The 13,197-nt window shown below is 44.6% G+C and overlaps 1 long non-coding RNA gene across 1 annotated transcript; it reads right to left on the reverse strand.

Annotated features, from left to right (window-relative positions):
* Positions 1 to 403: 403 nt before the first annotated feature.
* On the reverse strand, positions 404 to 3,998 carry LOC115322515. Its single transcript, XR_005715998.3, has 3 exons — positions 3,959 to 3,998; positions 1,487 to 1,565; positions 404 to 441 (listed from the first exon to the last, which is right to left on the reverse strand). It is a non-coding gene; the product is annotated as an uncharacterized LOC115322515 (long non-coding RNA).
* Positions 3,999 to 13,197: the final 9,199 nt, after the last annotated feature.

The raw sequence follows: 13,197 nt of genomic DNA on the forward strand, positions 1-13,197 counted from the left end.
AAAAACACAGACTAAATCACGAGAAAAACATAAAATAATGAACACACAAATAAAAAAGAATAAAAACACGAAGGACTTACACAGACAGCCACATTTGTTCAATTAACAATGAAGTTTCAGTCTGATAAAAAAAATATTTCTGCTGTGCTAAACGTAACCAATATGGTGAGTAAACTAGGCGACCTTGCGCAAAACAAGAATATTTGTGATCTTATTCAAATGTCATTGCGAACTCAAAACGTGTGGCTACCCTGCCTAGGTCCTTCATATTACTATTCTTCTGAATTCTGTGTTCATTTTGTGGCTGTTCAGAACCAGGCGGAACTTGGTGGTGCTCTTTCCATTCTGACCTTACTTCGGACAGCTCTGTGCCCATAGAAAGAAGCACTAGCTTCTCTACATAACCCCACCCCTTCTCCTTGGAGATACCCTCCGTGTATGCTGTAATTAGAAAAAAAAAACAAGAATCAGCACACATACACATTATTAGCTACATTGTTTTGCAATAATTTTTCTAAATAGGCCCCTGGCCTAGGACAACACAAGACTTTTTTTTTGGGCGACAAAAAGATTTGACACAAACGATTTGGCCCACATTTTGCTGAACAGCCAAATCCGCACACTTGACAATTGATGCTTATTAAGCAGTGTGCTTTATGTGGGGTGTTTAAGTGCAAAGCATCCAAAGTGTGTGTCCATCTGTATTTGCACAGTATACGGAAGTGGGAAGAATGCGGCCAGATTGCTGTTTTCACTCCTTGCAGCATATAGCTCGAGGATTCTCTAATTTTGCTTATACAGCACGTTTCACCACACAGAACGTACAAACACAAGCTTGGAGGTCGCACACGCAGTCTAAAAAAACGATTACATCGCATTTTTTTCTTTGCACTATAAAACGTTGTGTAATCATAATCATGACATCAATGGGACTACACAAGATTGCATTAAAGTTCCCAATCGGGTTTGTTTTACACCGCACAGCCACTGCCTGTACACAAGTCAACTAGCTCTACACATTCCGCTCAGCACACCACTGCTAGGCTGAATCAGATAAGTCTCACACTTGCCGAGCTTGAAGTACACTCGTGATCTATACGAAGGTGAACAAGCAATCGTCGACTGCTCAGTACTGGGAGCATCATGCAGCAGCTGACTTGCTCTCCTTTTCAAATGTTTTGCGAACCAAGTGTGGTAAGTCGTCTGATAAGGAGAGAACGTCACCACGGATGGAACTGAGCAGTTGGCACTCACCTGTTTACCTTCATATCGATCAATTCTCTACCTGGCCGAAGTAGCTAGTCTGTGTGCAGCATAAACGGCTGTATTGAAATCTCAAGAGGACGAAAGTTCAAAACAGGCTTGGTAAGGCTTCACGTTGCAAGTATGCCCATGCAAATTTCACTTTCTAAAACATCAAAATGCATTTCAAATTGTCACCCAAGACAAGCTGCTCTTACACAGCTGTACATATAAGGCAGCTTACCCATCAACAACCTTTGGAGACTGCCATAGACCTGAACCTCGGCCTAGTCGATGCTAGCGTCTGTTCGGCGAGGGCTGCACTGAGTAGAAAGGTGAAAATGTGCTGTAGATTATGTGAAACAAACAAGCAAAAGCAATCCTCGCATGCACAATTCGCTAGAGGCACTGACAAATAAAAATCAGAGGTTGGGTCAATTATGTTAACGCAATATACTTCAAACGCGTACCATGAGTGCTGGCAAAATATTTGTTGCCTTCAATCTAGATAAGATTGTAAATTTACATGCCAAATGACAAATAACTTAAAGGTTGAAATATATTTCGATGGAACTACAAAAACCAAAGACTAGCTCTGCAAATATGGTGCTATCTAGTACACCATAGATGAGTAGAATCGGATTATAGCGTCCCCCTTACAAAGACTGAAGCAAAACAAGTATAGAGTCTGCAGTGTCACTACAACAGAAACGATGGTATTGTGATCTCGTGGAGATCAGAGTTCGGAATAAGTGTGACAGGCTTTGGCATGACAAATATTCCAATGTCATTATTCATTTTTGCATATTCTACGGTGACAGTGCAGGGAAACAATCACACACCAGATACTCAGAAAGACAAGCACACGCGCTAAACTTATAGCTCTTGTGTATTCGACTACTTCATTCTTCTCTTCAACGTCTGGATTGACTTTCCAGAACGTGATAAGCAGAAGAAATAGCACGAAATACAAGGAAAAATGAAAAAGACAAGACAAAAGAAAAAAAAAAAGGATAAAGAAAACCCTTACAAATCATCCTTCTTACTCACCACTATTGTTTAGATAGAAATTGAAGCTCTTTGGTCGACAGTGCTATAGAGGGACTACTTACACACTTGTCCTTCAGGTGCTCTATTCTTTGCCCTCTCATTATTTCTATCTATCTATTATAAAACAATTTTCAAAATGTGCTACGCAACCACAATCTTGACAGCAGATTCCCAAATGTACAGCGACGACTCGGGGGTTATTATAAAAATGCTCCCTTAAACGATCATTCAAACACCTGCCAGTCTGGCCTACATACTTCTTACCACACTAGTTATGTAGACCAGACTGGCAGGTGTTTGAATGATCGTTTAAAGGAGCATTTTTATAACACCCACCGAGTCGCCGCTGGACATTTGGGAACCCACTCTCCGGATTGTGGTTGTATAACACATTTTGAAAATTGTTCCGTAATAGTTAAGAGTCGAGACCCATTGTCAAGAGAAATAATGGAAGCACAAAGAATAGAGCATCTGAAGAACAAGTGGGTAAGTAGTCCTTCTATTGTGTTGTCGACCAAAAAGCTCCGATTTCTAACTTAAGGATAGCAGTGAGGGAGTGGGATGACTTGTAAGGGCTTCCTATTTTCGGTTTTTCTCTTTCTTTTTTTTTTGTTCTTTTGTTTTTTTGTTGTTGTGCTTTTTTCCTTGTATTTTGTGCTATTCTCCTTATCACGATCTGAAAAGTCAATCTAGACGTCGAAGAGAAGAACGAAGTAGTCGAATACACAAAAGTTGTAAGTTCAGCGCGTGTGCTTGTCTTCCTGAGTGTCTGGTGTGCGAATGTTTCTCCGCGCTGTCACCATAGAATATGGTTCATCAACTTACCCAAGCATCCATTCTATCATTTCTGCAACATTAAAATGACTCTGAAAGTGCGAGCACCTGCAGGGTGTATTCACGCAAGTCTTGCAAGTGTTGAGTTGTATGTACAGTGCCCTGGTTGTGTCCATATGCGATTATGACCAAATACCACAAAGACTAACACTGCAAACTTCTCCGAAAACCAATGGGCGCAGTGGCGAGTGGCAAAAGTGGTGCTCTTCACCACTCTCGCCGTTTGTTCGCGTTTGTGTGTTGCTACTAACAAGCGCAGCAATGGGAAGGCTCAGCTATTATTGGGAACACTAAATAAACAAATACAAAATACAGATACAACACACAGCAATACTGGATGCAAGTAGTGACGCACTTCTGTTGGGGTTCTGTGGAGTTGGTGAGCCATTTGAAAGTTGCGACGAGTTGCTCGCTGTAGATGAGCAATTTAGCCAGTGCAGTATGACTGCTAGCCTGGAATCAACCTGCACCACGCAGTAGTGATACACGACCACATGCCGGTACGATGCTCATCTAGATCGAAATAGGCAGGGGTGGGGATTGAACCCAGGATCTCTGGGTTCTGCAGCGCAAGCTTTTGTTCCACGTGCTCCGAGCTGATGTGCGCTAGCCCAGTCGGCCACTGATCCCCAACGCAAGGCAACGCAACGTACTTCTGTTGTAAACTCAGCATTCCGCTTACGAATGAAATGCGCAATTTTCCTAAAGGCTTTTATTCCACGCGAGTGGAAACAAAATTGCTAAAGGCCAGCCCATAAATACAGTCTGTGTTAAAAACAATCCTAGCAGAAATAAGTTGCTATTATATTGCTCAATATATAGAGCACCTTACCATGAACAGCCTTGGCAGTCTTCCATCAAGCCAGGACTTCAGCAGGGGAGACTGTCATTTTGTGTCGTCTCAGGTCACTCACATCAGGATGGCGAAAGTGAATGCAAACATCTAATTGGGAAAGGCTGCAGTAAGTATAAAGATGAAAACACAAATTAGGATATATGATAAAAAACATCATGGACCAACTTGAAAAAAGTGCACGCAGACTGGTGCACATTCGCAACTCGATCTATTGAACACAAAAAAAAAAAATAAGTAAGAGGATGAGAGAAATCAGAAAGGCTGTACTCGGAGAATGTGAGCTTCAGGAACCGGGGCGTGACGCAAAGATGTCAGGTAGATTGTTTTACAGACACTCTAGAATTAGCAACAGCTTTTCCATGTAGTAAAGTGGTGAGTTCAGTCTGACTGAACATCTTGAAATATAGCACACAAAAAACAAGGAATAAAGGAGAGGAATACATACACTACATACCGAGTGCAGACTCCCAACACTCATAGATTAGAGAAAGAAAATGCGTTAGGAGCTTTAGCAAAAGTTCAAACAGGTCCAAGTGGGCCATGCTAATTCATCCATATGCATAATACTGTAAAAACAATTTCCTCGGCAGCTCAGGTAACAGACGGATTTGCGGACAAATTGGTCGCCCATACTACGAAAAATAAAAGCCTAAAATAATTCTCTTCTATGTTTTTATAGTATCTGCTAATTATTCACGTTTTTCCTAAGGATGTAAACAGTGCATAGGTAGGTGACAATCCATCGTAGATTTTAGAGAAAAATTTACTTCTCTTTATGTACTAGCCATCCATTTGTTACCTTCACTAACATGAAAATTGTTTTTTTTTCTTTTTTTAGTCGGCTCTTGCTAACAGGTAAATCGGCGCGTTCCACTTGGGCCTGTGCTCGAGCCCTTACCACATTTTTATTTCTCCCTTCTCTAATTTATGCGAGTTCATTTTGCGCCTGCATGAGGTCTAAGTGTTACTCTCCCTGTCTCCTTGATTTTTTGCGAACTATTTTTCAAGATGTTCAAGTAGTACCAGCTCACCACCTTACTACAATCATGCAACAACTAAAAACAATTACAACTTACACCATTCGCTAAAGTCAGTACCAAACGAAAAATCAGGGTTAGGGTAAGGTATGTCTAACACTATACACTTATACTCAACAAAATATAGATACCAAAAACTGGCGGGACACTACCTTAATTCAGGACATCCTTGTAAATTTCCCTAGAAGCTTGTAATCAATACTTGATAGCCTCTAAAAAAACAGCAGTATGAAAAGAGTAAATGCTTCAACATTTAAAGCAGTCCGAGTGTTTCTGGAGGTGTGAAATTCGTTGCACGTGCGTTGGATCATACAAAACACGTGCACAGCAAATGATATTTAGAGCTCGAGATTTCGCGAGGTATAAGAGCCGGCGTCAAAACTTATTTCGCGGGCACAAATTTTTGCGATCGAAAGTGGTATGCTATGCTATAATAACCATGGGGTGAATTCATTACGGCACCAATTTTGGCAATCCTTTTCTGATTACGAATCGCGAAAATGAAATCGTTTGGAGACGGCTGGACGGTGGAAGCTACGGGCTGGCTTGCTCGATCAGTCAATCGCCGCTTTTTGTCGGGTCCATTTCTCCGCACGCAATGGTGTCGGCAATGGAGGGGCACCGCACCGCGGGCTTCCAGACATTCTAGTTTACCAGCAAACAATACGGCAGAGGGAGGCAATCAACACCCCCCTCCCCCATCCTCTTCCGCCTTTGACCCCCACCCCCCTACTTTCCGTCTCCTAAAGAGTTCCGCCGCTACTGATGGACCTTGAGCGAGTTCAGTCTCTGCATCGGGGAAAAAAGAAGAAAAACAGCCTCGCGTAACACCATTTGCGCACAATTAATAATACTGGTAAAAGCAAGCGATCTACAGACAATAACAAGCCTTCTGAACGTAGGAAATAAGCTAGCTCTAACGAACAAAGAAACAAACTTACTTCGGATCCCGTGCCACGATCTTGGCTGTTGAGCTGATTTGACGTAGTTCCACGTCTCACAGTCGCTTCCGTTTTTTTCCGACACGTTTGAAACTAAGGCCTACTCCACGGATCACGACTAATGGGCAAAATTTAACCGTTACCCGGTCGTGATCGCAGGCATTCAAACGGTTCAAACGCACACGGCCGATACGCCCGGCAAACCGTGCGAAACATAGGCTGTTGATTCGATTGATTGTTTTCGTATCTTCAAAGCGTTTAAGAAAAAAGGATAAGCAAACCACATTATAAAACTTACAAAAAACACAGTAATAATAAATTATTGCGCACGTCAATATTGCCATAATATTATGAATAATTCCTGAACACTTCGCAAAATATTAAATACGAAACTAGGTGTACCTGTTTCGAAACGAATTTAACAAACATGTATACTTCTAGAAAACGAAGAAGCTTAACTCGGCGCCAGAGCTGCGAGAGCTTGCCGAGGCCTTCTCACACACCAGGGCAACCGAGGCCAGGCAGGAAGAGCAGGCTCTGACGGGCACACTCCGCATCATACTCGAGGAAGAGGAGAAGAGGCCTGGCACCTTCGCTGAGGACATTCGATACTGCAAGACACGCCTGCAGGAGATGATGGAGGAAAGGTTGCGGGGCGCCCAGGTGAGGAGCCGAGAGCTAAACCTGGAGGGCGAGACCCAGCCCACTATGATTTTCCGGACCTTCGAAAGGAAGCGCGCGCAGGCAAACCACATCTCCAATGTGCGGTACGAAGGCCACCTGGTGAGCGGGCAGGAAGAGGTGGCGGCAGCGTTTGAATCGCACTACAAAAGACTTTTTAGTAAACAGGAATGCGATGCCAGTACCCACCACAAGTACCTCCAAGAGCTTGCCGCCGTCCCGGACGATATAAAAGACTTAATAAACGCCCCAATCAGGGAGGCTGAGGTACGGCGAGCCATCAAGAAGCTGTCCGGCAACAAAGCGCCCGGACCGGATGGAATCGGCGCAGAGTTCTACAAAAGGTATGCGGACCTCCTCTGCCCCATTCTGGTAGAGGTATACCAAGATATCTTTCAGCGAAAGCTTCTACCTCCGTCCATGAGGGAAAGTCTTACGGTGCTCATCCCGAAAAAGGCAGGCAACAGCTCCGACCCAGCAGTGACGGACTACAGGCCCATCAGTCTTCTCTGTGGGGACTACAAAATTCTTGCCAAAATTTTGGCGAGAAGGTTGGATCTTGGACTTCGGTGCGTGGTGGGCGACCATCAAGCTTACGGTCTACGGGGGCGTTCCATAGCGCGAAACCTCCACGCCATGCGTATCGTCAGGGAGACAAGTGGTGAGGGACACCAGCCTTTGGCGGTCCTTCAACTCGACATGAGCCAAGCCTTTGACCGGGTGTCCCACGAGTTCCTAAGGGCTGTGCTGAAGAAATGTGAGGTCGGGGACGGAATGTTGGACTGGGTGGGCCTCTGCTACCGAGACATATCGACGAGACTTCTCGTCAATGGCGATAAAGGGCGCTCAATACCGATAGGCCGCTCGGTGCGACAGGGCTGCCCGCTCTCTCCCATACTCTTCGCCCTACAACTGGAGCCCCTCTGCCGGGCCATCATCCGAGACACAACCATACAAGGACTGCAGATGGGCGATCAACACGTGAAGCTCCTGGTTTACGCCGATGATGTGGCTTTGATTTGCACCTCCAAGGCTCAGGTCGAGGCTGCTCTGCAGCACGTCGCGGTGTTCTCCCAAGCGTCTGGAGCAGAGGTCAACCGGCGGAAGTCCATCGGTGCTTGGCTGGGGGATTGGGCCGCAACGCCCACAATCTTCGCAGACATCGAATGGAGAACAACGGTTGATAGCTACCTGGGAGCGCCGATTGGAGAACGTGGGCCCACGGTGGAAAAGTGGCGTCAGAAGACCAACGCCATTCAGGCGAAGCTGTCCCCGTGGCTCGGCAGGCGGTTATCGCTCTTTAATAGAGCGTACGTCTGCAACTCTACTTCATATCCAGCGGTACTCTACTGGGCACAAGCTGCCGTGTGTCCCGAGTCAACTGCCAATCGTATTCACCGAAGCTGGGCTAGCTTTATCTGGAGGTCGACGATGGAGAGGACGCGGCGCAGCAACCTCTTCCTCAGTTTAGCGGCCGGAGGTCTGGGCCTCGTGAACGTGGTGCTGAAGCTCCACGTGCAGCGCTTCCTTCTCTTCAGAGACAGGCGGGACCCCCTCTTTTTAAGTGCCCTACATTACCTCGGCTACCCATACCTCGGCAGATGGATGGTCAGTACCACAGGTCGCACCACCAGGGGAGCGGGTCTGCGGTTCTACGCAGAAATCGCCGCCTCAGTGGAGTTCTTCCTGGTCCACTTCTCTTGGGAATACCTACTTGCTGCCAGCCGCAAGACGCTGTACTGGGACACACTCGCCATCGTGCTCCCAGTTCCCCTCTACAGAATGGAGACGGTTCCCCTTTGCGCAGCCGGGCTCTTCAAGCGGGTGCGGAGGTTCCCTGTCCCGGCATCCACTAAGGACTTCTTCGTCCGACTCCACCTCGAGGTGCTGCCTGTGAAGGTGTGGTTGGCCGCGAGGGGTGTTTTCGTCCCCTGGTCTACAAACTGCGACCTGTGTGGCGCGAGTGAGACGATACAGCACGTCTTCGTCGAGTGCTCAAATGCGTATCTCTTCTGGGACGAACTCAGGGTGGCATTTGGGCAGCATTTTGAAATTGAGTGGCCAGTCTTTAAGTATTTGAACCTCGGAGGTACCGACAATTCGGACGTAGCCCCGGCAATTGTCCTGCTGGGTCTGCAGTCCATTTGGTTGGCGCGTACTGCCATGGTGGAATGTCACACCGACGCCAGGCCGACGTGGGACTACTTCACGTCAAGGCTGAGGTGGCTCCTCTCCATTGCCGCGGGGGAGGAATATCACGAAGGAAAGGAATGGCAGCACATAAAAAATAGACTGGAGGCAAAACGACTGAAGGACCAGCGCGCCTGGCAACGGAGGGACAGGAGCGGGGCTAACTAGGGTGCCCACACTTCGTGGCCCGTTCGGGGGCTGGCTGCGGCCAGGCAACGAGGTTCTTAAAAGCGGAAAAAAAGGGGAAGAGGAAGGGAAGGGAAAAAACAACTTTTATTTTATTATTAGTCTGTTAACCGGGACTAACTGTTTGACTGACTGTTTTGTGTTATCTTGCGGTCTGTAGACCAGGACTGACTTTTTTTCCTCCTCTTTTTTTTCCTCTTTATCTTGATAATAGAATGACTAAACATATGAAAGTGTCCACTCATGTTACGTGTAACTGCAATATGTAAATAAACTTGTTTTTGTGGGAAAAAAAAAAAAAAAGGCGCCTGTAGCGTAGTGTATTTACGCTCTGTCCTCCTGAGCGTGCGGTCGTTGGTTCGAATCTCAGTCAAGCCTCGTACTTTGTGTTAGTTTTTATTATTTTAAGCATTTTTTCTTACCTTTTGTATTAGTCTTTATTATTTTTATTATTTTTCCCGCCTTTTTGTATTATTTTTATTATTTAAAATTTTTTTTTTCGCCTTTTTGTAGTAGTTTTTATTATTTTAAATATTTTTTTCCTCGCCTTTTTGTAGTAGTTTTTAATATTTTTTATATTTTCCCCACGTTTTTGTATTAGTTTTTATGATTATAAATATTTTCAATGCTTTTGCAGTCGTTGGCACCGTTCTTTAAGGTAATAATCACGTAGAAGGTGAAAAAAAAAAAAAGAGCGACCCAAAGTTTGAATTGTTGCAATGCACAAACCGTGGCCCTCATGTTTTGCCGGGATAATTCATAACCGTAGGCAAACAGCACAAGTCCTTTCAAAGAAGAAAGCAATGCAATAATAATGAGCATATTGCAAGCGAAATGGGATAATGTGTAAGTGGTAAAACTGCCACAGTAATGCAGTCGAAGTTTTTCTGAAAGCGGCCATCTTCACCCACTATTGAATCAAAAATACCGCCATTTTAAGGCTGTAATTTAGTTGAGCTCATAGCGCGCTACGTATTAAGCACATCTCTTAATATTCTTAATTCCGGAAAGTAGTATTTAATTTGTTCTGGTAGGTCAGTGCTATCCCCCGCGTGCCGCCAGGTTTTATTTATACAGGTTGCGCTCCGCAGTTTTACTTTTTTATTAGGCCTAGACATGTTTTTATTCCTGAGATTCAAGTACAGCACGGATAATTAAACTAGCTATCAGAAATGGTATTGTTCGGCGTTGTAACAATTATTTTTCGTAGCGTCAAGGGGTCACGTTCACAAACCCGGCAGTGTGAACATCCACAACGCAGTGGTGCTTCTCGCTTTTTTGCGTTAAAAAAAGTTTTTATATTCGCGTTCCTCTGATACGGTATGTCGTATAACATAAGCTATCAAAGAGACAGATATCGTTTGGCTATGGGAACATTTGAAATATTTCTGTTAGAATTACATAATCGTAACTACCACAGAAAACAGTTGATTCCTGCCTGAAATAACATATTTTCACACTCAATTTCGTAGCGTCAACACAGCTCTTACTTTTCTAGTCTCGGAAAAGTAATGTTTATATTGTTTTTGTAACTGAGAGCGCGTGCTCAATAATGTCAGGTTGTTTCTTTTTCATTTTTTCGCTCCGTTATACCATTTTTATTTTTTATCAGAGCCAAACACGTGTGTATACCACTGGACTTTAAGTATAGAACATTAAATTAAACTAGCTTCCTGAAAAAAGTAATGCTCGGCGTTGTGAAATTTATTCTTCGTGGCATAGGCAGTCATATTCTCAAATTCTGGGCAGCAAATTTTCTTCACCGCATTGTTTTTTCTTACGTTCTCGCGATAAAACACGTCAGACTTGCCATGCTGGGATAAAATACCCTAGCGTCGGTCGTCATTTAGGAAGGATTGATCAAAACAAACATGGGAGTGTCTACATCCACGCGTGGGGATGTAGCCATGTCGGGAGGAGATAAGGCTCCATCCACGCACTGCGTCACTTCCGGCGCCCACGTCACGTTTTTGCGTGGACGGAAGCAGTTCTTTTTCCGTCTTGTCTCCGTCCACGCAGCAATCAACCTACGGTCTTGTCTCCCATTGTTTTGCCTTGTGCTCGGTGGCCATTGCTCCTTGCGTTCCTGCCTGGTCTTCCCCAAGCGGGTTTATCTGAAGTGTTGTTTTTATTTTTTATTGTTTTCTTGGTCAATAAAACTTTGTGTATTCACACGGTCGCGCTTCTGATACGCCTCCAGTTTTGGTTGCCGGGGATTCGATGGTGAAATACTTGTCCCAGTATTTCACATCGAATGACCGGGTGGCTGTCGTAGTGCGGGTGTTTAGTAACATTAGGATTAAGGCTTTGCTTCTCAAAGTGTCTGACGCCCTGCTCGATTTTGGCACAAACAACACCAGCGTTTGTGCCTGCGCGTACGTTGGCAAGTACCGTCGGCTGGCCGCTCAGATCTTGGAACGCAATCCGACGACGCAGATCGCTTTTTCTTCCGAGTTGGGAGAACATATCCCACGCCACACACCACTCATGCGCGACATACAGACATCACAGCATTTTATACATCAACGCATTCAGAAACAGCACAAGATACAACATCACATATTGACACTCTACATTCCTATACACGCGTCTAGTCGACACCACCGGTTCTTTTCGTTGGAGTGTCAGCGTAGGCCGAGTTCAGTGATCCAGGCGTAGAATGATCGGCACAGAGAAGTGAACTGGCTCCTGCAGGAGTTCTGCCGCAAGAAGGGCTTCGTGTTCATCGGTGATCTCGTGGACGAGTGGCATCTGTGCATCGGCTACTGTTTTATTTTTCATGAAATGAACTGTTTCTGGAATCTTTTACCCAGTTTTCTGGATTGGATGCTCTCAATAGGTTTGTTATTACTGAGTCTAATGCATGTTTTCCCTTCTCGCACAATCTTGGTGAGATAGCGAGCGTGCGCGCAAGTCAAGAACATACGAAGCGTGTGCTCGCACTTGTCCCCTTCGATGCACATAAGCTCACACTACAACGCCTTAAACGAATTATGCCAATCACATACACGGCGAAGCCTCGCCGCCTCGCCTCAGCAGCGATGTGCACATGGGCGAAGGCCCCAGAGGCCGCAGCCGCGCCAAGCCAACCAAGCTCACACCACATGGCTGCAGGCTGCACGCCCACACGCACGGATGGCACGCACGCTGCCCACACGTGACTCCCGAACAACATAAATATAAAGACATCTACGGATACTATTTTTATGACGCATGATATTTGCTATCAGTGTTAGAAAACAGTGAAACATTGATAAATTGTCTAAGAATTTGTAAGGTCACGTGCTATATTAACTTTAAAACAACAATAAAATGTAACTTCTTTATTTTTAGATCCTATATTTACTTGTAAGAAAGCATAATATGTAAATAAAAACAAATTAGGTCCTTAAATTATAAGTCACGTGACCTTTTGCGTGGATGGAGCTTTATCTCCTCCCGACTTGGCTACGTCCCCGCGCGTGGATGTAGCCTCGGCCAACAAACATTTCCACTCGCTATTCATGAATTGCCGCAGTTCGCCAGAATCTCAATGTCCTGACTGCATAATGAAAAATTTAAAAAAAAATAAATAAAACAATGCCGGTCAGTAAACGGATCTTCCATGACGGGGCTCGCCAGTTTGAACAGCAAAGCGCCGATGCCGGCCAGTCACTGAACTTCCATTTAAATACTGGCCATCAACGGATATATTAGCTTTCACTTCACAAAATACTTTTAATTTTGTGATTGTTTTCTGTTCACATAAATTCTGGATCACGTTAATATGAAACATACACTTAACACCAATGTCAAACCTCTCACATTTTTGTTTCTTTCTGTGCTGTTACAAAATTGTCAATAGCGGCACGTTGCAGACTAAATTAATACCAGGTTTTCTTTTCCGCCAGCTCTGCATGACGGTCAATTTACATCGTTTCTTCATACTGGCTACTGCATGTCAGGAACATCGGTGGTTTTGATAGAACCAAATTGGATGGACATATGAGAATTCTAACTTATTAGTTATTACACTGAAGGCGACACACACTGATACATGTAGCGATGTAGGAGTGTGACAGATTTAGAAAAAAAAACTTTTTTATTATAAGCACGACCACTGATTTCAACTAAGTATCCTTAATACTAAAGTTAGATTGAACGGAAATATATTACCAGATGCACCACTCGCTGAAAGTAA

The sequence above is a fragment of the Ixodes scapularis genome, unplaced genomic scaffold, assembly GCF_016920785.2.
Source record: "Ixodes scapularis isolate PalLabHiFi unplaced genomic scaffold, ASM1692078v2 PGA_scaffold5__190_contigs__length_132052651, whole genome shotgun sequence".
Classification (NCBI taxonomy): Eukaryota; Metazoa; Arthropoda; class Arachnida; order Ixodida; family Ixodidae; genus Ixodes; species Ixodes scapularis.